Source organism: Ranitomeya imitator, chromosome 1, assembly GCF_032444005.1.
Source record: "Ranitomeya imitator isolate aRanImi1 chromosome 1, aRanImi1.pri, whole genome shotgun sequence".
Lineage (NCBI taxonomy): Eukaryota > Metazoa > Chordata > Amphibia > Anura > Dendrobatidae > Ranitomeya > Ranitomeya imitator.
Genome location: NC_091282.1, coordinates 914,095,104 through 914,119,589, shown reverse-complemented (window position 1 = coordinate 914,119,589; position 24,486 = coordinate 914,095,104). Strand labels below are relative to the sequence as shown.

At 45.4% G+C, this 24,486-nt stretch overlaps 1 pseudogene; it reads right to left on the bottom strand.

Moving 5' to 3' along the window:
* Positions 1-5,044: 5,044 nt before the first annotated feature.
* LOC138657541 (polymerase delta-interacting protein 3 pseudogene) overlaps positions 5,045-24,486 on the bottom strand; it is a 32,978-nt pseudogene continuing 13,536 nt past the window's right edge.

Below are 24,486 nucleotides of genomic sequence, written 5' to 3'. Positions count from 1 at the left end.
GAGTGGAGGTCTCTGCCCTTTACTGATCCAGCCTCTGGCCCATCAATAGTCACTCTCATTTCATCAGTCCATAAAACCTTTGAAAAGTCAGTCTTAAAATATTTCTTGGCCCGGTCTTGACATTTTATCTTATGTTTCTTGTTCAAAGGTGGTCGTTTTTCATCCTTCCTTACCTTGGCCATGTCCCTGAGTATCGCACACCTTGTGCTTTTTGTTACTCCAGTAACGTTGCAGCTCTGAAATATGGCACAGCTGGTGGCAAATGGCATCTTGGTAGCTTAACACTTGACTTACCTCAATTCATGGGCAGTTATTTTGCGCCTTTTTTGCCCAACATGCTTCTTCCGACCCTGTTGGCTATTTGACATGAAATGCTTGATTGTTCGGTGATCACGCTTCAAAAGTTTGGCAATTTCAAGATTGCTGCATCCCTCTGCAAGACGTCTCACAATTTTGGACTTTTAAGAGCCAGTCAAATCTCTCTTCTGACCCATTTTGCCAAAGGAAATCAAGTTGCCTAATAATTAAGCACACCTTATATAGGGTTTTGATGTCATTAGACAACACCCCTCCTCATTACAGAGATGCGCATCACCTGATTTACTTAATTTGTAGTTGGCTCCCAAGCCTGAACAGCTTGGAGTAGGACAACATGTATAAAAAGTATCATGTGATCGAAAAAACAACTTGTCTAATAATTCTGCACGCAGTGTATAAAGAGACTTTTTTTTTCTGGTCCAGGTAACTCTTCAAAATCTCGGTTCAGGGGACTACGGCCCCAGCTGGAAGAATACAAGACTGCTTCATTGACCATCACTGAAACCCCATAGACGTCTTAAAGAATCCAGGTTATTATTATTATTATTTATTTATATAGCACCATTAATTCCATGGTGCTGTACATGAGAAAGGGGATACATACAGAGTTATAGATATCATTTACAGTAAAGAAATTTACAGTGACAAACTGGTACAGAGGGGAGAGGACCCTGTCCTTGCGGACTTACATTCTATGCGATAGTGGGGAAAAGGCAGAAGGTAAGGGCGAGGCAGCGGCTCTGGCGATGGCGAGACGGTGGCTCTGGCGACGGCGAGGCGGCAGAATGGTTATTGCAGGCAGTAGGCTTTCTTGAAGAGATGGGTTTTCAGGTTCCGTGTGAAGGAGCCGAGGTTGGTCGATAGTCAGACGTGCTGAGGCATGGAATCCCAGAGGATGGGGGATATTCGGGAGAAATCTTGGAGGCGGTTGTGTGAAGAACGAATAAGTGTGGAGGAGAGTAGGAGGTCTTGGGAGGATCGGAGATTAAGTGAGGGAAGATATTGGGAGGTTAGTACAATCTGATCACCTGGCCATATACCTCTCTGCTCTCAGCTTCCTTAGCTTTTCGTTACCTCCTTGCTGTGGGGGCCCACCAAAATCGGGGAGCCACTAGTGGAGGTATGCGGCAATGGAAGCAGCTTAAATCCCGGCGAGTCAGCAGAAGGGTGAGACTCTTAATTTGCATCATCTTAGATATTTGTTGGAAATGTTCTTTATGCTATTGTGTGTTGATGGTTCAATATATTATTACCACACTATTTTACCTTCATCCAATGGTGTCTGAGTAATGTTCTGCCTACAGGGAGAGAGCAGGCATTCAGTGGTATGAGCCCTGGTCCATGCAGTCTTTGTCAGACATCCGGGCCAGTGGACAAGAGCACCCACTAACCTGGAACTCTACAGTCGGCCTTCAAGATCTTGAATGCTCTTTGATTTTGTCTTATTAAACTTTGTACTGCCTTATGTATTGTAGTGCAGCGGTGTCCCCGCTATGCAGTTTTGAGGCAGTGACCCCAAAAATTTCAAAGTAAAACATAGTTTTAATGTCCTAACTTACAAACTAAACACAATAGTATCCTCCGGATCGTAGCCGGGAAACAAGAAAGTCCTTAGATGTGTCCCGTTACCGAGGACGACTACACCAGTGGATAATGCTGTGGGGTGCAAGGAGTTCGCTCTGCTTGACTCTGTGTTCCCTCACACAGGCTGAGCTTTTGCAGAGACAACTGCTCTGCTTGCTGCAGCTCCACACTGACATACTTAACCCTCTGATGCAGGGATTTTTATCAAAGAACCTGTCCAATTCAAAAATAAAAGCCCAGAGCTTGCCCAAAGCTAACAGTCACTTTAATTCTGCATTGCAATCATAGCTATGCCTGTGATTGCAATGCACTCCCCTGGCCTCAATTTTCTTGTGTGCACATCTTGGGAGACACATAGGAATCCTTGCATATGACCCCAGCCATTGCCTCACATACCCCCCTCTGTTCAAACTTGTGAGTTGAACTTTTGTCACCATACAGGGGCCCCGTGACAGGGCATCCACATTTCCCTGTGACTTCCTCGCCCGGTGTTCCACTGAGAACCTAAAGATTTGTAGGGACAGGAACCATCTGGTGACTCAAGCATTCCTCTCTTTTGCATTACTCATCCTGACGAGTAAAGAATGGTCTGTTATCAACCAAAACTGACATCCGAGCATATAGTAGCGTAGGGACTCCAAGGCCCACTTAATCGCCAAGCACTCCTCCACTATGCTATTTTTTTTCTCCTCCACCGGGCTTAGTTTCCTGCTCAAGTAGGTAATTTGGTGTTCATCCCGGTTCACCTCTTGCAACAGCACCGCTCCTAGACCTACCTCTGAGGCATCGGTTTGTACGCTGAAGGTTCTCTTGAAGTTGGGGCTAATGAGGACTGGCTGTCCATACAAGGCTGCCTTCAAGGACTGGAATGCTTCCTCCGCTTGAGGATTCCATCGGACCATAACTGACTTCTTACCTTTTAATAGGTCAGTTAGGGGTGCGGATTTCCCTGTAATACTTGGTATAAACTGGCGGTAGTACTCAATGATGCCAAGGAATGCCCTTACCTGCTTGATACTCAATGACTTGGGCCAGTTTTGGATGGCTTCGATCTTGTTTACTTGGGGTTTCATAACCCTGTGGCCGATCACGTAACCTAAGTACATGGCTTCCATGAGTCCTATTGAGCATTTCTTTGGGTTTGCTGTTAACCCTGCGATTCTGAGAGACTCCAGCACTGCTTGTACCTGGTACATGTGGATATCCCTGTTAGTACTAAAGATGACTATGTCATCAAAATAGACCGATGCATATTTCTGATGAGGCTCTCTAACACAGTATCCATCAGCCTCTGGAATGTGGCCAGAGCCCCATATAACCCAAAAGGCAAGACAACATACTGATAGCGACCCCTTGGTGTGATTAACGTGGTCTTTTCTTTTACCGATGCCATTAATGCGACCTGCCAGTAACCTGTGGTGAAGTACTGGGCCTCCCCCAGTCTCTCAATTAGCTTGTCCACCTGGGGCATTGCATAAAGGTCAAACATAGATACCTCATTCAATTTCCTCGTCATTACAAAAATGTAAAGCCCTGTCTGACTTTGAAATCAGCACAATGGGGTGAGTCCACTCACTCTGTGATTGCTCAATGACTCCTAACTGGAGCATTTCTTTCACTTCAGCCATGATTGCTTGCCTCTGAGCTTCTGGCACCCGGTATGGTTTCATCTGTACCCTTACCCTGGGCTTGGCTACTATTTCATGCTGGATCAGCTAGGTCTGCCCTGGCAGCTCTGAGAATATGTCCATATTCTCTTGTACCAGTGGCCGAGCCTCCCATCGCTGCTCTTTGATGAGTGCGTCATTAATTCTAACCTGACCCCTGGCCGGTGCAAGTGGGTTCCCTGGTGGTAAGACTGGAGATGCCTCCATGACCAAACATTCTCGGTTCTTCCAGGCTTTAACATGACATGGTAAAGTTGTTCAAGTTTCCTTTTTCTGGCTTAGTACACCCTATAAATCCCTTTTCCTACCTTCTCCCATATCTCATAAGGCCCCTACCACTTGGCCATGAGCTTACTCTCTGGGGTGGGCACCAGTACCAACACCCGGTCCCATTCTTTAAAAATCCTGACCGTGGCTCTTTTATTATATGTGCGGCCCTGCGCAGCCTGGGCATCCATTAGATGGTCTTTTACTATGGACTGTACTGTCGCAATCCGGTCCTGCATGCTTGCAACGTGATAAATTATGCCTTGTGCAGTCGGCTCCTGTTCCCACGTCTCCTTAGCTATATCCAGCAGTCCCCTCGGATGCCTGCCATATAACAGCTCAAAGGGGAAAAACCTGTGGACGCCTGTAGTACATCATGGATAGTGAACATAAGATAGGGCAATAACATGTCCCAATCCCTTCAACATTGAAATTCTCCACTGCAGTTTCTTTGACCTCAACACTGCAATTCTCCATTGAAGGTTCTTCAACCTCAACACTGCAATTCCCTGCAGGTTCTTCAGCTTCTATATTGCAATTTTCCACTGCGGGTTCTTCAGCCTCAACACTGCAATTCTGCACTGCAGATTTTTCAGCTTCAATATTGTAATTCTCCACTGCAGGCTCTTCAGCTTCAACACTGAAATTATCCACTGCAGGTTCTTCAGCTTCAACACTGTAATGCTTATTATTGAAGACATTTTAACAAATTATTCAACATTTATTTAGCCTCCCTTGACAGAACAGTAGAATCATAATTGTGCTGTATCACAATACTAGACCAAGGGGAAAACAGAAATTCTTGATGCAATAATGCAAGTGCCCCACAACAAAGGTGAACTGTACTACAATGCTGTGAACAGGATGAATTGTCCAATGTTAGATGCCAGACTCCTTCAAACATCATCTAAATGCTGGTGTTCATCACCAGCGTTAAAGGGAACCGCCTTGCGCAGGCGTGTACTACGGAGGACAGAGAATAAACTTCAATCCAATATTGCAGCCAGCGGGTAAGGAAAGGGTGAATCAAACACCTGAAAACTCCGCCCATATGACCGAAAACCAGTCCCGCCAAATTCAGGTGACAGGTTCCCTTTAAACAAAAAGCAAAAAAAAATAAAATATTTTTTTAAAGAGTCTCTGGGCCCATATGTGAATTGTGAATCTCTGTTATCTGTTATTACAGTCTCCAAGTTGTGTTGGTGTCATCAGAGCTTAATCTTAAATGCAGGTGGTTGGATAATTGCTGAAGACCCTGAGGATTTAAAGAGTGCTTTTAAGATAGTATCAGGATCAACTTCAGCTGGAGAATATTAAGCAAGACTGGAGGAGGAGTTAGTTTTTCTTTGACATTAACCTTCATTCTTTGATGGGGTGTCACTTAATCTTAGAAGTATGGGCTGGTCTGATGTTATTACACTACCATACACTACCATTCAAAGGAAGATTGCATTTCAATGGTTGTCCATCTAGGTATCTGTTGCATTTTTTGTAGGCACCAACTGCATCTTCCTTTTTTACAAACACAACCTCTGCAACTCCGGAACTCAAAAAGCAGGTGCGCTTCAAGGCATTGCATATACAGAAAAGGTCCACAATACCTTCCTCTGTGACTCTTGGATGCAAATTATTAATGGTCATCTTTGTGCCTTCTAAAGAGCTAAAGACAGACTCCTTATGAGTGGGCCCTAATGATGAGCTGGCCTCCTTTGTGACAAGTGTCCGTGGCACGTTGATTAGTGACTTTGTGTGCAGTAAAGGTGCCGATTGGCAAAGAGTCATGCTGAGTAGACATGGGTGCTGTTTATGCATCATTCTGTAACACTTTAGCAAGAGGTAAAGTTTTATCTTCTTCCTGGGGTTTTGGTAAAGTTCCAAGTCGTCTTCAATACCATAATTGTCCATATCTTGTAAAGAGGAAATCAGCTGTTTCTCAGGTTTGTGGTTAACTACTTTTATTGGCATTCCTTTAACAAGGTGAAGATGAAGAACCTTGTGCCACGGGTGTGTTGAAAGTTACGGTCAGTGCACTCCTCGTTAAACTTAGTTTCTCACCAGCATCCATCAGATTGTTTGGTTTTCCTCCAACATTTATGTGCTTTGTATAATTCAGCATCTCACGACCATGTTACACTTTGCCCTTTATATGGACACGTGCGTCTTTGGCAACATATTTCTTACGGGCATCTTTTATGCAGAGCTTCAGACACGCATCTGTTACACTGATCTTCTGACAGGCATGAAACACATTTTGGTAATTGGTGGTGAGCGAAGAAACGACTAATCATTGTAGGCTGTATCCTGGATCTCATTCCTCCCTTAGCCACCGCTGTTATTAATCCTGTACACTTTTCCTGATCAATTCATCATCGGCCCGTCCGACTTGTTTTTGCTAAAAACTTGCACCTTCCCAACATCAAATGTAGGAAACCATGTTACTGTTTTCCAGGGTGTTTATGATGCCTGTAAAATAAAAAGTTTACACACTATGTTGATGTGTACCCCCAGGGGGAAATGTGTTGTGAATTCTGTGGCTGAATTCACTCCTGTGGTCACAAGTGGTACTGCAGCTTCTGAGCTTCCTCCCTCAGGTGTTCTGGTGAGCTCGTTAACTGCTTCATTACTTAACTCCGCCTGATGCTGCTATCCTTGCTCCTTGTCAATGTTTCAGTGTTGGATCTGAGCTTCTCCTGATTGTTCCTGTGACCTGCTGCTCTGTATAGCTAAGTGCTTTTTGCTTTTTTGCTGCTTTTTTTCTGTCCAGCTTGTCTTTTGTTTTGCTGGAAGCTCTAAGACACAAAGGGTGTACCGCCGTGCCGTTAGTTCGGCACGGTGGCTTTTTTTGCCCCCTTTGCGTGGTTTTGCTTTAGGGTTTTTTGTAGACTGCAAAGTTCGCTTTACTGTCCTCGCTCTGTCCTAGAATATCGGGCCCCACTTTGCTGAATCTATTTCATCCCTACGTTTTGTCTTTTCATCTTACTCACAGTCATTATATGTGGGGGGCTGCCTTTTCCTTTGGGGAATTTCTCTGGGGCAAGTCAGGCCTATTTTTCTATCTTCAGGCTAGCTAGTTTCTTAGGCTGTGCCGAGTTGCCTAGGTAGTTGTTAGGCGCAATCCACAGCCGCTTTTAGTTGTGTTTAGGATAGGATCAGGTGTGCAGTCTACAGAGTTTCCACGTCTCAGAGCTCGTTCTTGTATTTTTGGGTATTTGTCAGATCACTGTGTGCGCTCTGATCGCTAAGCACACTGTGTTTCTGGATTGCCTTCATAACACCTGTCATTGGCAAACATAACAGTACAAGGAGCCAAACTAATGATTCTCAATAGAGGGAAAGAAAAAGTTCTGACATCATTTTTTTTTTTTTTCTGCTCTGTGTTCACTTTTTTTTTTCCCCTAGACATTTGGGTGATTCTGGACACAGGTGTGGACATGGATATTCAGGGTCTGTGCTCTTCAATGGATAATCTTGTTATAAATGTACAAAAAATTCAAGATACTATTGATCAGAAATCTATGTTAGAACCAAGAATTCCTATTCCTGATTTGTTTTTTGGAGATAGAACTAAGTTTCTAAGTTTCAAAAATAATTGTAAGCTATTTCTGGCCTTGAAACCTCATTCTTCTGGTAATCCTATTCAACAGGTTTTGATTATTATTTCTTTTTTGCGCGGCGACCCTCAAGACTGGGCATTTTCTCTTGCGCCAGGAGACCCTGCATTGAGTAGTGTCGATGCGTTTTTCCTGGCGCTCGGATTGCTGTACGATGAGCCTAATTCAGTGGATCAGGCTGAGAAAAATTTGCTGGCTTTGTGCCAGGGTCAGGATGATATAGAAGTATATTGTCAGAAATTTAGGAAATGGTCAGTACTCACTCAGTGGAATGAATCTGCGCTGGCAGCTTTGTTCAGAAAGGGTCTCTCTGAGGCTCTTAAGGATGTCATGGTGGGATTTCCTATGCCTGCTGGTTTGAATGAGTCTTTGTCTTTGGCCATTCAGATCGGTCGACGCTTGCGCGAGCGTAAATCTGTGCACCATTTGGCGGTACTGCCTGAGGTTAAACCTGAGCCTATGCAATGCGATAGGACTATGACTAGAGTTGAACGGCAGGAATACAGACGTCTGAATGGTCTGTGTTTCTACTGTGGTGATTCCACTCATGCTATTTCTGATTGTCCTAAGCGCACTAAGCGGTCCGCTAGGTCTGCCGTCATTGGTACTGTACAGTCCAAATTCCTTCTGTCCATTACCTTGATATGCTCTTTGTCGTCGTTTTCTGTCATGGCGTTTGTGGATTCGGGCGCTGCCCTGAATCTGATGGATTTGGATTATGCTAAACGTTGTGGGTTTTTCTTGGAGCCTTTGCGGTGTCCTATTCCATTGAGTGGAATTGATGCTACACCTTTGGCCAAGAATAAACCTCAATACTGGGCCCAGCTGACCATGTGCATGGCTCCTGCACATCAGGAAGTTATTCGCTTTCTGGTGTTGCATAATCTGCATGATGTGGTCGTGTTGGGGTTGCCATGGCTACAAACCCATAATCCAGTATTGGATTGGAATTCCATGTCGGTATCCAGCTGGGGTTGTCAGGGGGTACATGGTGATGTTCCATTTTTGTCGATTTCGTCATCCACCCCTTCTGAGGTCCCAGAGTTCTTGTCTGATTATGAGGATGTATTTGAAGAGCCCAAGTCCGATGCTCTACCTCCGCATAGGGATTGTGATTGTGCTATCAATTTGATTCCTGGTAGTAAATTCCCTAAAGGTCGATTATTTAATTTATCCGTGCCCGAACACGCCGCTATGCGCAGTTATGTGAAGGAATCCCTGGAGAAGGGACATATTCGCCCATCGTCATCACCACTGGGAGCAGGGTTCTTCTTTGTAGCCAAGAAGGATGGTTCGCTGAGACCGTGTATTGATTACCGCCTTCTTAATAAGATCACTGTTAAATTTCAGTATCCCTTGCCATTGTTATCTGACTTGTTTGCTCGGATTAAGGGGGCTAGTTGGTTCACTAAGATAGATCTTCGTGGTGCGTATAATCTGGTGAGAATCAGGCAAGGAGATGAATGGAAAACTGCATTCAATACGCCCGAGGGTCATTTTGAGTATCTAGTGATGCCGTTCGGACTTGCCAATGCTCCATCTGTCTTTCAGTCTTTTATGCATGACATCTTCCGTGAGTATCTGGATAAATTCCTGATTGTTTACTTGGATGACATTTTGATCTTCTCAGATGATTGGGAGTCTCATGTGAAGCAGGTCAGAATGGTTTTTCAGGTCCTGCGTGCTAACTCTTTGTTTGTGAAGGGATCAAAGTGTCTCTTCGGTGTGCAGAAAGTTTCATTTTTGGGGTTCATCTTTACCCCTTCTACTATCGAGATGGATCCAGTTAAGGTCCAAGCCATCCAGGATTGGATTCAGCCGACATCTCTGAAAAGTCTGCAAAAGTTCCTGGGCTTTGCTAATTTTTATCGTCGCTTCATCTGTAATTTTTCTAGCATTGCCAAACCATTGACCGATTTGACCAAGAAGGGTGCTGATTTGGTTAATTGGTCTTCTGCTGCTGTGGAAGCTTTTCAGGAGTTGAAGCATCGTTTTTGTTCTGCCCCTGTGTTGTGTCAGCCAGATGTTTCTCTTCCGTTCCAGGTCGAGGTTGATGCTTCTGAGATTGGAGCAGGGGCGGTTTTGTCACAGAGAGGTTCTGATTGCTCAGTGATGAAACCATGTGCTTTCTTTTCCAGGAAGTTTTCGCCCGCTGAGCGTAATTATGATGTGGGCAATCGAGAGTTGCTGGCCATGAAGTGGGCATTCGAGGAGTGGCGTCATTGGCTTGAAGGAGCTAAGCATCGCGTGGTGGTATTGACTGATCATAAGAACTTGACTTATCTCGAGTCTGCCAAGCGCTTGAATCCTAGACAGGCCCGTTGGTCGTTATTTTTTGCCCGCTTCGACTTTGTGATTTCGTACCTTCCGGGCTCTAAAAATGTGAAGGCGGATGCTCTGTCTAGGAGTTTTGTGCCCGACTCTCCGGGTTTATCTGAGCCAGCGGGTATCCTCAAGGAAGGAGTCATTGTGTCTGCCATCTCCCCTGATTTGCGGCGGGTGCTGCAAAAATTTCAGGCGAATAAACCTGATCGTTGTCCAGCAGAGAAACTGTTCGTCCCTGATAGGTGGACTAATAAACTTATCTCTGAACTTCATTGTTCGGTGTTGGCTGGTCATCCTGGAATCTTTGGTACCAGAGAGTTAGTGGCTAGATCCTTCTGGTGGCCATCTCTGTCACGGGATGTACGTACTTTTGTGCAGTCCTGTGGGATTTGTGCTAGGGCTAAGCCCTGCTGTTCTCGTGCCAGTGGGTTGCTTTTGCCCTTGCCGGTCCCAAAGAGGCCTTGGACACATATTTCGATGGATTTCATTTCTGACCTTCCCGTTTCTCAAAAGATGTCAGTCATTTGGGTGGTCTGTGATCGCTTTTCTAAAATGGTCCATCTGGTGCCCTTGGCTAAATTGCCTTCCTCCTCTGATTTGGTACCTTTGTTCTTTCAGCATGTGGTTTGGTTGCATGGCATTCCTGAGAATATTGTTTCTGACAGAGGTTCCCAGTTTGTTTCAAGGTTTTGGCGAGCCTTTTGTGGTAGGATGGGCATTGACCTATCCTTTTCCTCGGCTTTCCATCCTCAGACTAATGGCCAGACCGAACGAACCAATCAGACCTTGGAAACATATCTGAGATGTTTTGTTTCTGCAGACCAGGATGATTGGGTGTCCTTTTTGCCGTTGGCTGAGTTCGCCCTTAATAATCGGGCCAGCTCGGCTACCTTGGTTTCTCCATTTTTTTGCAATTCTGGGTTCCATCCTCGTTTCTCTTCAGGACAGGTTGAGTCTTCGGACTGTCCTGGTGTGGATTCTGTGGTGGATAGGTTGCAGCAGATCTGGACTCAGGTAGTGGACAATTTGATCTTGTCCCAGGAGAAAGCTCAACTTTTCGCTAATCGCAGACGCCGTGTGGGTCCCCGACTTCGTGTTGGGGATCTGGTTTGGTTATCTTCTCGTCATATTCCTATGAAGGTTTCCTCTCCTAAATTTAAACCTCGTTTTATTGGTCCGTATAGGATTTCTGAGGTTCTCAATCCTGTGTCTTTTCGTTTGACCCTCCCAGACTCCTTTTCCATACATAATGTATTCCATAGATCGTTGTTGCGGAGATACGTGGCACCTATGGTTCCATCTGTTGAGCCTCCTGCCCCGGTTTTGGTGGAGGGGGAATTGGAGTATATTGTGGAGAAGATTTTGGATTCTCGTGTTTCTAGACGGAAACTCCAGTATCTGGTTAAATGGAAGGGTTATGCTCAGGAAGATAATTCCTGGGTTTTTGCCTCTGATGTTCATGCTTCCGATCTTGTTCGTGCCTTTCATGCGGCTCATCCTGGTCGGCCTGGGGGCTCTGGTGAGGGTTCGGTGATCCCTCCTCAAGGGGGGGGTACTGTTGTGAATTCTGTGGCTGAATTCACTCCTGTGGTCACAAGTGGTACTGCAGCTTCTGAGCTTCCTCCCTCAGGTGTTCTGGTGAGCTCGTTAACTGCTTCATTACTTAACTCCACCTGATGCTGCTATCCTTGCTCCTTGTCAATGTTTCAGTGTTGGATCTGAGCTTCTCCTGATTGTTCCTGTGACCTGCTGCTCTGTATAGCTAAGTGCTTTTTGCTTTTTTGTTGCTTTTTTTCTGTCCAGCTTGTCTTTTGTTTTGCTGGAAGCTCTGAGACGCAAAGGGTGTACCGCCGTGCCGTTAGTTCGGCACGGTGGTTTTTTTTGCCCCCTTTGCGTGGTTTTGCTTTAGGGTTTTTTGTAGACTGCAAAGTTCGCTTTACTGTCCTCGCTCTGTCCTAGAATATCGGGCCCCACTTTGCTGAATCTATTTCATCCCTACGTTTTGTCTTTTCATCTTACTCACAGTCATTATATGTGGGGGGCTGCCTTTTCCTTTGGGGAATTTCTCTGGGGCAAGTCAGGCCTATTTTTCTATCTTCAGGCTAGCTAGTTTCTTAGGCTGTGCCGAGTTGCCTAGGTAGTTGTTAGGCGCAATCCACAGCCGCTTTTAGTTGTGTTTAGGATAGGATCAGGTGTGCAGTCTACAGAGTTTCCACGTCTCAGAGCTCGTTCTTGTATTTTTGGGTATTTGTCAGATCACTGTGTGCGCTCTGATCGCTAAGCACACTGTGTTTCTGGATTGCCTTCATAACACCTGTCATTAGCAAACATAACAGTACAAGGAGCCAAACTAATGATTCTCAATAGAGGGAAAGAAAAAGTTCTGACATCATTTTTTTTTTTCTGCTCTGTGTTCACTTTTTTTTTTTCCCCTAGACATTTGGGTGATTCTGGACACAGGTGTGGACATGGATATTCAGGGTCTGTGCTCTTCAATGGATAATCTTGTTATAAATGTACAAAAAATTCAAGATACTATTGATCAGAAATCTATGTTAGAACCAAGAATTCCTATTCCTGATTTGTTTTTTGGAGATAGAACTAAGTTTCTAAGTTTCAAAAATAATTGTAAGCTATTTCTGGCCTTGAAACCTCATTCTTCTGGTAATCCTATTCAACAGGTTTTGATTATTATTTCTCTTTTGCGCGGCGACCCTCAAGACTGGGCATTTTCTCTTGCGCCAGGAGACCCTGCATTGAGTAGTGTCGATGCGTTTTTCCTGGCGCTCGGATTGCTGTACGATGAGCCTAATTCAGTGGATCAGGCTGAGAAAAATTTGCTGGCTTTGTGCCAGGGTCAGGATGATATAGAAGTATATTGTCAGAAATTTAGGAAATGGTCAGTACTCACTCAGTGGAATGAATCTGCGCTGGCAGCTTTGTTCAGAAAGGGTCTCTCTGAGGCTCTTAAGGATGTCATGGTGGGATTTCCTATGCCTGCTGGTTTGAATGAGTCTTTGTCTTTGGCCATTCAGATCGGTCGACGCTTGCGCGAGCGTAAATCTGTGCACCATTTGGCGGTACTGCCTGAGGTTAAACCTGAGCCTATGCAATGCGATAGGACTATGACTAGAGTTGAACGGCAGGAATACAGACGTCTGAATGGTCTGTGTTTCTACTGTGGTGATTCCACTCATGCTATTTCTGATTGTCCTAAGCGCACTAAGCGGTCCGCTAGGTCTGCCGTCATTGGTACTGTACAGTCCAAATTCCTTCTGTCCATTACCTTGATATGCTCTTTGTCGTCGTTTTCTGTCATGGCGTTTGTGGATTCGGGCGCTGCCCTGAATCTGATGGATTTGGATTATGCTAAACGTTGTGGGTTTTTCTTGGAGCCTTTGCGGTGTCCTATTCCATTGAGTGGAATTGATGCTACACCTTTGGCCAAGAATAAACCTCAATACTGGGCCCAGCTGACCATGTGCATGGCTCCTGCACATCAGGAAGTTATTCGCTTTCTGGTGTTGCATAATCTGCATGATGTGGTCGTGTTGGGGTTGCCATGGCTACAAACCCATAATCCAGTATTGGATTGGAATTCCATGTCGGTATCCAGCTGGGGTTGTCAGGGGGTACATGGTGATGTTCCATTTTTGTCGATTTCATCATCCACCCCTTCTGAGGTCCCAGAGTTCTTGTCTGATTATGAGGATGTATTTGAAGAGCCCAAGTCCGATGCTCTACCTCCGCATAGGGATTGTGATTGTGCTATCAATTTGATTCCTGGTAGTAAATTCCCTAAAGGTCGATTATTTAATTTATCCGTGCCCGAACACGCCGCTATGCGCAGTTATGTGAAGGAATCCCTGGAGAAGGGACATATTCGCCCATCGTCATCACCACTGGGAGCAGGGTTCTTCTTTGTAGCCAAGAAGGATGGTTCGCTGAGACCGTGTGTTGATTACCGCCTTCTTAATAAGATCACTGTTAAATTTCAGTATCCCTTGCCATTGTTATCTGACTTGTTTGCTCGGATTAAGGGGGCTAGTTGGTTCACTAAGATAGATCTTCGTGGTGCGTATAATCTGGTGAGAATCAGGCAAGGAGATGAATGGAAAACTGCATTCAATACGCCCGAGGGTCATTTTGAGTATCTAGTGATGCCGTTCGGACTTGCCAATGCTCCATCTGTCTTTCAGTCTTTTATGCATGACATCTTCCGTGAGTATCTGGATAAATTCCTGATTGTTTACTTGGATGACATTTTGATCTTCTCAGATGATTGGGAGTCTCATGTGAAGCAGGTCAGAATGGTTTTTCAGGTCCTGCGTGCTAACTCTTTGTTTGTGAAGGGATCAAAGTGTCTCTTCGGTGTGCAGAAAGTTTCATTTTTGGGGTTCATCTTTACCCCTTCTACTATCGAGATGGATCCAGTTAAGGTCCAAGCCATCCAGGATTGGATTCAGCCGACATCTCTGAAAAGTCTGCAAAAGTTCCTGGGCTTTGCTAATTTTTATCGTCGCTTCATCTGTAATTTTTCTAGCATTGCCAAACCATTGACCGATTTGACCAAGAAGGGTGCTGATTTGGTTAATTGGTCTTCTGCTGCTGTGGAAGCTTTTCAGGAGTTGAAGCGTCGTTTTTGTTCTGCCCCTGTGTTGTGTCAGCCAGATATTTCTCTTCCGTTCCAGGTCGAGGTTGATGCTTCTGAGATTGGAGCAGGGGCGGTTTTGTCACAGAGAGGTTCTGATTGCTCAGTGATGAAACCATGTGCTTTCTTTTCCAGGAAGTTTTCGCCCGCTGAGCGTAATTATGATGTGGGCAATCGAGAGTTGCTGGCCATGAAGTGGGCATTCGAGGAGTGGCGTCATTGGCTTGAAGGAGCTAAGCATCGCGTGGTGGTATTGACTGATCATAAGAACTTGACTTATCTCGAGTCTGCCAAGCGCTTGAATCCTAGACAGGCCCGTTGGTCGTTATTTTTTGCCCGCTTCGACTTTGTGATTTCGTACCTTCCGGGCTCTAAAAATGTGAAGGCGGATGCTCTGTCTAGGAGTTTTGTGCCCGACTCTCCGGGTTTATCTGAGCCAGCGGGTATCCTCAAGGAAGGAGTCATTGTGTCTGCCATCTCCCCTGATTTGCGGCGGGTGCTGCAAAAATTTCAGGCGAATAAACCTGATCGTTGTCCAGCAGAGAAACTGTTCGTCCCTGATAGGTGGACTAATAAACTTATCTCTGAACTTCATTGTTCGGTGTTGGCTGGTCATCCTGGAATCTTTGGTACCAGAGAGTTAGTGGCTAGATCCTTCTGGTGGCCATCTCTGTCACGGGATGTACGTACTTTTGTGCAGTCCTGTGGGATTTGTGCTAGGGCTAAGCCCTGCTGTTCTCGTGCCAGTGGGTTGCTTTTGCCCTTGCCGGTCCCAAAGAGGCCTTGGACACATATTTCGATGGATTTCATTTCTGACCTTCCCGTTTCTCAAAAGATGTCAGTCATTTGGGTGGTCTGTGATCGCTTTTCTAAAATGGTCCATCTGGTGCCCTTGGCTAAATTGCCTTCCTCCTCTGATTTGGTACCTTTGTTCTTTCAGCATGTGGTTCGGTTGCATGGCATTCCTGAGAATATTGTTTCTGACAGAGGTTCCCAGTTTGTTTCAAGGTTTTGGCGAGCCTTTTGTGGTAGGATGGGCATTGACCTATCCTTTTCCTCGGCTTTCCATCCTCAGACTAATGGCCAGACCGAACGAACCAATCAGACCTTGGAAACATATCTGAGATGTTTTGTTTCTGCAGACCAGGATGATTGGGTGTCCTTTTTGCCGTTGGCTGAGTTCGCCCTTAATAATCGGGCCAGCTCGGCTACCTTGGTTTCTCCTTTTTTTTGCAATTCTGGGTTCCATCCTCGTTTCTCTTCAGGACAGGTTGAGTCTTCAGACTGTCCTGGTGTGGATTCTGTGGTGGATAGGTTGCAGCAGATCTGGACTCAGGTAGTGGACAATTTGATCTTGTCCCAGGAGAAAGCTCAACTTTTCGCTAATCGCAGATGCCGTGTGGGTCCCCGACTTCGTGTTGGGGATCTGGTTTGGTTATCTTCTCGTCATATTCCTATGAAGGTTTCCTCTCCTAAATTTAAACCTCGTTTTATTGGTCCGTATAGGATTTCTGAGGTTCTCAATCCTGTGTCTTTTCGTTTGACCCTCCCAGACTCCTTTTCCATACATAATGTATTCCATAGGTCATTGTTGCGGAGATACGTGGCACCTATGGTTCCATCTGTTGAGCCTCCTGCCCCGGTTTTGGTGGAGGGGGAATTGGAGTATATTGTGGAGAAGATTTTGGATTCTCGTGTTTCTAGACGGAAACTCCAGTATCTGGTTAAATGGAAGGGTTATGCTCAGGAAGATAATTCCTGGGTTTTTGCCTCTGATGTTCCTGCTTCCGATCTTGTTCGTGCCTTTCATGCGGCTCATCCTGGTCGGCCTGGGGGCTCTGGTGAGGGTTCGGTGACCCCTCCTCAAGGGGGGGGTACTGTTGTGAATTCTGTGGCTGAATTCACTCCTGTGGTCACAAGTGGTACTGCAGCTTCTGAGCTTCCTCCCTCAGGTGTTCTGGTGAGCTCGTTAACTGCTTCATTACTTAACTCCGCCTGATGCTGCTATCCTTGCTCCTTGTCAATGTTTCAGTGTTGGATCTGAGCTTCTCCTGATTGTTCCTGTGACCTGCTGTTCTGTATAGCTAAGTGCTTTTTGCTTTTTTGTTGCTTTTTTTCTGTCCAGCTTGTCTTTTGTTTTGCTGGAAGCTCTGAGACGCAAAGGGTGTACCGCCGTGTTTGCGTGGTTTTGCTTTAGGGTTTTTTGTAGACTGCAAAGTTCGCTTTACTGTCCTCGCTCTGTCCTAGAATATCGGGCCCCACTTTGCTGAATCTATTTCATCCCTACGTTTTGTCTTTTCATCTTACTCACAGTCATTATATGTGGGGGGCTGCCTTTTCCTTTGGGGAATTTCTCTGGGGCAAGTCAGGCCTATTTTTCTATCTTCAGGCTAGCTAGTTTCTTAGGCTGTGCCGAGTTGCCTAGGTAGTTGTTAGGCGCAATCCACAGCCGCTTTTAGTTGTGTTTAGGATAGGATCAGGTGTGCAGTCTACAGAGTTTCCACGTCTCAGAGCTCGTTCTTGTATTTTTTGGTATTTGTCAGATCACTGTGTGCGCTCTGATCGCTAAGCACACTGTGTTTCTGGATTGCCTTCATAACACCTGTCATTGGCAAACATAACAGTACAAGGAGCCAAACTAATGATTCTCAATAGAGGGAAAGAAAAAGTTCTGACATCATTTTTTTTTTTTTTCTGCTCTGTGTTCACTTTTTTTTTTCCCCTAGACATTTGGGTGATTCTGGACACAGGTGTGGACATGGATATTCAGGGTCTGTGCTCTTCAATGGATAATCTTGTTATAAATGTACAAAAAATTCAAGATACTATTGATCAGAAATCTATGTTAGAACCAAGAATTCCTATTCCTGATTTGTTTTTTGGAGATAGAACTAAGTTTCTAAGTTTCAAAAATAATTGTAAGCTATTTCTGGCCTTGAAACCTCATTCTTCTGGTAATCCTATTCAACAGGTTTTGATTATTATTTCTTTTTTGCGCGGCGACCCTCAAGACTGGGCATTTTCTCTTGCGCCAGGAGACCCTGCATTGAGTAGTGTCGATGCGTTTTTCCTGGCGCTCGGATTGCTGTACGATGAGCCTAATTCAGTGGATCAGGCTGAGAAAAATTTGCTGGCTTTGTGCCAGGGTCAGGATGATATAGAAGTATATTGTCAGAAATTTAGGAAATGGTCAGTACTCACTCAGTGGAATGAATCTGCGCTGGCAGCTTTGTTCAGAAAGGGTCTCTCTGAGGCTCTTAAGGATGTCATGGTGGGATTTCCTATGCCTGCTGGTTTGAATGAGTCTTTGTCTTTGGCCATTCAGATCGGTCGACGCTTGCGCGAGCGTAAATCTGTGCACCATTTGGCGGTACTGCCTGAGGTTAAACCTGAGCCTATGCAATGCGATAGGACTATGACTAGAGTTGAACGGCAGGAATACAGACGTCTGAATGGTCTGTGTTTCTACTGTGGTGATTCCACTCATGCTATTTCTGATTGTCCTAAGCGCACTAAGCGGTCCGCTAGGTCTGCCGTCATTGGTACTGTACAGTCCAAATTCCTTCTGTCCATTACCTTGATATGCTCTTTGTCGTCGTTTTCTGTCATGGCGTTTGTGGATTCGGGCGCTGCCCTGAATCTGATGGATTTGGATTATGCTAAACGTTGTGGGTTTTTCTTGGAGCCTTTGCGGTGTCCTATTCCATTGAGTGGAATTGATGCTACACCTTTGGCCAAGAATAAACCTCAATACTGGGCCCAGCTGACCATGTGCATGGCTCCTGCACATCAGGAAGTTATTCGCTTTCTGGTGTTGCATAATCTGCATGATGTGGTCGTGTTGGGGTTGCCATGGCTACAAACCCATAATCCAGTATTGGATTGGAATTCCATGTCGGTATCCAGCTGGGGTTGTCAGGGGGTACATGGTGATGTTCCATTTTTGTCGATTTCATCATCCACCCCTTCTGAGGTCCCAGAGTTCTTGTCTGATTATGAGGATGTATTTGAAGAGCCCAAGTCCGATGCTCTACCTCCGCATAGGGATTGTGATTGTGCTATCAATTTGATTCCTGGTAGTAAATTCCCTAAAGGTCGATTATTTAATTTATCCGTGCCCGAACACGCCGCTATGCGCAGTTATGTGAAGGAATCCCTGGAGAAGGGACATATTCGCCCATCGTCATCACCACTGGGAGCAGGGTTCTTCTTTGTAGCCAAGAAGGATGGTTCGCTGAGACCGTGTATTGATTACCGCCTTCTTAATAAGATCACTGTTAAATTTCAGTATCCCTTGCCATTGTTATCTGACTTGTTTGCTCGGATTAAGGGGGCTAGTTGGTTCACTAAGATAGATCTTCGTGGTGCGTATAATCTGGTGAGAATCAGGCAAGGAGATGAATGGAAAACTGCATTCAATACGCCCGAGGGTCATTTTGAGTATCTAGTGATGCCGTTCGGACTTGCCAATGCTCCATCTGTCTTTCAGTCTTTTATGCATGACATCTTCCGTGAGTATCTGGATAAATTCCTGATTGTTTACTTGGATGACATTTTGATCTTCTCAGATGATTGGGAGTCTCATGTGAAGCAGGTCAGAATGGTTTTTCAGGTCCTGCGTGCTAACTCTTTGTTTGTGAAGGGATCAAAGTGTCTCTTCGGTGTGCAGAAAGTTTCATTTTTGGGGTTCATCTTTACCCCTTCTACTATCGAGATGGATCCAGTTAAGGTCCAAGCCATCCAGGATTGGATTCAGCCGACATCTCTGAAAAGTCTGCAAAAGTTCCTGGGCTTTGCTAATTTTTATCGTCGCTTCATCTGTAATTTTTCTAGCATTGCCAAACCATTGACCGATTTGACCAAGAAGGGTGCTGATTTGGTTAATTGGTCTTCTGCTGCTGTGGAAGCTTTTCAGGAGTTGAAGCGTCGTTTTTGTTCTGCCCCTGTGTTGTGTCAGCCAGATATTTCTCTTCCGTTCCAGGTCGAGGTTGATGCTTCTGAGATTGGAGCAGGGGCGGTTTTGTCACAGAGAGGTTCTGATTGCTCAGTGATGAAACCATGTGCTTTCTTTTCCAGGAAGTTTTCGCCCGCTGAGCGTAATTATGATGTGGGCAATCGAGAGTTGCTGGCCATGAAGTGGGCATTCGAGGAGTGGCGTCATTGGCTTGAAGGAGCTAAGCATCGCGTGGTGGTATTGACTGATCATAAGAACTTGACTTATCTCGAGTCTGCCAAGCGCTTGAATCCTAGACAGGCCCGTTGGTCGTTATTTTTTGCCCGCTTCGACTTTGTGATTTCGTACCTTCCGGGCTCTAAAAATGTGAAGGCGGATGCTCTGTCTAGGAGTTTTGTGCCCGACTCTCCGGGTTTATCTGAGCCAGCGGGTATCCTCAAGGAAGGAGTCATTGTGTCTGCCATCTCCCCTGATTTGCGGCGGGTGCTGCAAAAATTTCAGGCGAATAAACCTGATCGTTGTCCAGCAGAGAAACTGTTCGTCCCTGATAGGTGGACTAATAAACTTATCTCTGAACTTCATTGTTCGGTGTTGGCTGGTCATCCTGGAATCTTTGGTACCAGAGAGTTAGTGGCTAGATCCTTCTGGTGGCCATCTCTGTCACGGGATGTACGTACTTTTGTGCAGTCCTGTGGGATTTGTGCTAGGGCTAAGCCCTGCTGTTCTCGTGCCAGTGGGTTGCTTTTGCCCTTGCCGGTCCCAAAGAGGCCTTGGACACATATTTCGATGGATTTCATTTCTGACCTTCCCGTTTCTCAAAAGATGTCAGTCATTTGGGTGGTCTGTGATCGCTTTTCTAAAATGGTCCATCTGGTGCCCTTGGCTAAATTGCCTTCCTCCTCTGATTTGGTACCTTTGTTCTTTCAGCATGTGGTTCGGTTGCATGGCATTCCTGAGAATATTGTTTCTGACAGAGGTTCCCAGTTTGTTTCAAGGTTTTGGCGAGCCTTTTGTGGTAGGATGGGCATTGACCTATCCTTTTCCTCGGCTTTCCATCCTCAGACTAATGGCCAGACCGAACGAACCAATCAGACCTTGGAAACATATCTGAGATGTTTTGTTTCTGCAGACCAGGATGATTGGGTGTCCTTTTTGCCGTTGGCTGAGTTCGCCCTTAATAATCGGGCCAGCTCGGCTACCTTGGTTTCTCCTTTTTTTTGCAATTCTGGGTTCCATCCTCGTTTCTCTTCAGGACAGGTTGAGTCTTCAGACTGTCCTGGTGTGGATTCTGTGGTGGATAGGTTGCAGCAGATCTGGACTCAGGTAGTGGACAATTTGATCTTGTCCCAGGAGAAAGCTCAACTTTTCGCTAATCGCAGATGCCGTGTGGGTCCCCGACTTCGTGTTGGGGATCTGGTTTGGTTATCTTCTCGTCATATTCCTATGAAGGTTTCCTCTCCTAAATTTAAACCTCGTTTTATTGGTCCGTATAGGATTTCTGAGGTTCTCAATCCTGTGTCTTTTCGTTTGACCCTCCCAGACTCCTTTTCCATACATAATGTATTCCATAGGTCATTGTTGCGGAGATACGTGGCACCTATGGTTCCATCTGTTGAGCCTCCTGCCCCGGTTTTGGTGGAGGGGGAATTGGAGTATATTGTGGAGAAGATTTTGGATTCTCGTGTTTCTAGACGGAAACTCCAGTATCTGGTTAAATGGAAGGGTTATGCTCAGGAAGATAATTCCTGGGTTTTTGCCTCTGATGTTCATGCTTCCGATCTTGTTCGTGCCTTTCATGCGGCTCATCCTGGTCGGCCTGGGGGCTCTGGTGAGGGTTCGGTGACCCCTCCTCAAGGGGGGGGTACTGTTGTGAATTCTGTGGCTAAATTCACTCCTGTGGTCACAAGTGGTACTGCAGCTTCTGAGCTTCCTCCCTCAGGTGTTCTGGTGAGCTCGTTAACTGCTTCATTACTTAACTCCGCCTGATGCTGCTATCCTTGCTCCTTGTCAATGTTTCAGTGTTGGATCTGAGCTTCTCCTGATTGTTCCTGTGACCTGCTGTTCTGTATAGCTAAGTGCTTTTTGCTTTTTTGTTGCTTTTTTTCTGTCCAGCTTGTCTTTTGTTTTGCTGGAAGCTCTGAGACGCAAAGGGTGTACCGCCGTGTTTGCGTGGTTTTGCTTTAGGGTTTTTTGTAGACTGCAAAGTTCACTTTACTGTCCTCGCTCTGTCCTAGAATATCGGGCCCCACTTTGCTGAATCTATTTCATCCCTACGTTTTGTCTTTTCATCTTACTCACAGTCATTATATGTGGGGGGCTGCCTTTTCCTTTGGGGAATTTCTCTGGGGCAAGTCAGGCCTATTTTTCTATCTTCAGGCTAGCTAGTTTCTTAGGCTGTGCCGAGTTGCCTAGGTAGTTGTTAGGCGCAATCCACAGCCGCTTTTAGTTGTGTTTAGGATAGGATCAGGTGTGCAGTCTACAGAGTTTCCACGTCTCAGAGCTCGTTCTTGTATTTTTGGGTATTTGTCAGATCACTGTCTGCGCTCTGATCGCTAAGCACACTGTGTTTCTGGATTGCCTTCATAACACCTGTCATTAGCAAACATAACAGAAATGTTTGTCAGCTCATACACTTGGTGTATGGCCATTCCAAGTATAGCAGCCCCGCTCCTTTGTAACGGGAAAACATTTTTATGAGGCCCTCCTCCACATTTCTTACAAGGGGGATTAGGGTGCGTGCAAATTTGGGCCAGGCCTTACATTCACTTCATGGGCAAAATTTATGGTAGTAAAAAAAATCATAAAGGGAAATTTTGTTTCATGTGCCCATCCAGTACTTGGGTTCAAAGGCTTATTGGGGTGCATGTAATTTTGGTGCACGCAGGCCTTGCATTCAATGCATAGGCTAACAGTATGGCAGTACCAGATGAATAATGTGAACTTGGTTTTCCTGTGGCCATCCAGTACAGTTGTGGCCAAAAGTATTGACACCCCGGCAATTCTGTCAGATAATACTCAGTTTCTTCCTGAAAATGATTGCAATCACAAATTCTTTGGTATTATTATCTTCATTTAAATTGTCTTAAATGAAAAAACACAAAAGAGAATGAAGCAAAAAGCAATACATTGATCATTTCACTCAAAACTCCAAAAATGGGCCAGACAAAAGTATTGGCACCCCTCAGCCTAATACTTCGTTGCTAGTGTTGAGCGATACCGTCCGATACTTGAAAGTATCGGTATCGGATAGTATCGGCCGATACCCGAAAAATATCGGATATCGCCGATACCGATATCCGATACCAATACAAGTCAATGGGACATCAAGTATCGGAATGTATCCTCATGGATCCCAGGGTCTGAAGGAGAGGAAACTCTCCTTCAGGCCCTGGGATCCATATTAAAGTGTAAAATAAAGAATTAAAATAAAAAATATTGTTATATTCACCTCTCCGGCGGCCCCTGGACATCAGCGGGAGGATCCGGCGTCCGGCACGGCTTCTTTCTTCAAAATGCGCGCCTTTAGGACCTGTGGAATGACGTCCCGGCTTCTGATTGGTCGCGTGCCGCCCATGTGACCGCCACGCGACCAATCAGAAGCCGCGACGTCATTCCTCAGGTCCTAAAAGGCGCTCATTCTAGGACTTTAGCTGAGGAATGACGTCGCGGCTTCTGATTGGTCGTGTGGCGGTCACATGGGCGGCACGCGACCAATCAGAAGCCGGGACGTCATACCACAGGTCCTAAAGGCGCGCATTTTGAAGAAAGAAGCCATGCCGGACGCCGGATCCTCCCGCTGATGTCCAGGGGCCGCCGGAGAGGTGAATATAACAATATTTTTTATTTTAATTCTTTATTTTACACTTCCGATACCGATACCCGATATCACAAAAATATCGGATCTCGGTATCGGAATTCCGATACCGCAAGTATCGGCCGATACCCGATACTTGCGGTATCGGAATGCTCAACACTATTCGTTGCACAACCTTTAGCCAAAATAACTGCGACCAACTGCTTCCGGTAACCATCAATGAGTTTCTTACAATGCTCTGCTGGAATTTTAGACCATTCTTCTTTGCAAACTGCTCCAGGTCCCTGATATTTGAAGGGTGCCTTCTCCAAACTGCCATTTTTAGATCTCTCCACAGGTGTTCTATGGGATTCAGGTCTGGACTCATTGCTGGCCACCTTAGAAGTCTCCAGTGCTTTCTCTCAAACCATTTTCTAGTGCTTTTTGAAGTGTGTTTTGGGTCATTGTCCTGCTGGAAGACCCATGACCTCTGAGGGAGACCCAGCTTTCTCACACTGGGCCCTACATTATGCTGCAAAATTTGTTGGTAGTCTTCAGACTTCATAATGCCATGCACACAGTCAAGAAGTCCAGTGCCAGAGGCAGCAAAGCAACCCCAAAACATCAGGGAACTGCTGCCATGTTTTACTGTAGGGACCGTGTTCTTTTCTTTGAATGTCTCTTTTTTCCTGTAAACTCTATTTTGATGCCTTTGCCCAAAAAGCTCTACTTTTGTCTCATCTGACCAGAGAACATTCCTCAAAAACGTTTTAGGCTTTTTCAGGTAAGTTTTGGCAAAATCCAGCCTGGCTTTTTTATGTCTCGGGGTAAGAAGTGGGGTCTTCCTGGGTCCCCTACCATACAGTCCCTTTTCATTCAGACGCCGACTAATAGTACGGGTTGACACTGTTGTACCCTCGGACTGCAGGGCAGCTTGAACTTTGGATGTTAGTCAAGGTTCTTTATCCAACATCCGCAGGAACATTCAGGTCTTTGGTGATGGACTTGTAACCTTGAGATTTTGCATGCTTCCTCACAATTTGGTTTCTCAATTCCTCAGACAGTTCTTTGGTCTTCTTTCTTTTCTCCATGCTCAATGTGGTACACACAAGGACACAGGACAGAGGTTGAGTCAACATTAATCCATGTCAACTGGCTGCAAGTGTGATTTAATTATTGCCAACACCTGTTAGGTGTCACAGGTAAGTTACAGGTGCTGTTAATTACACAAATTAGAGAAGCATCACATGATTTTTCGAACAGTGCCAATATTTTTGTCCACCCCCTTTTTTATGTTTGGTGTGGAATTATATCCA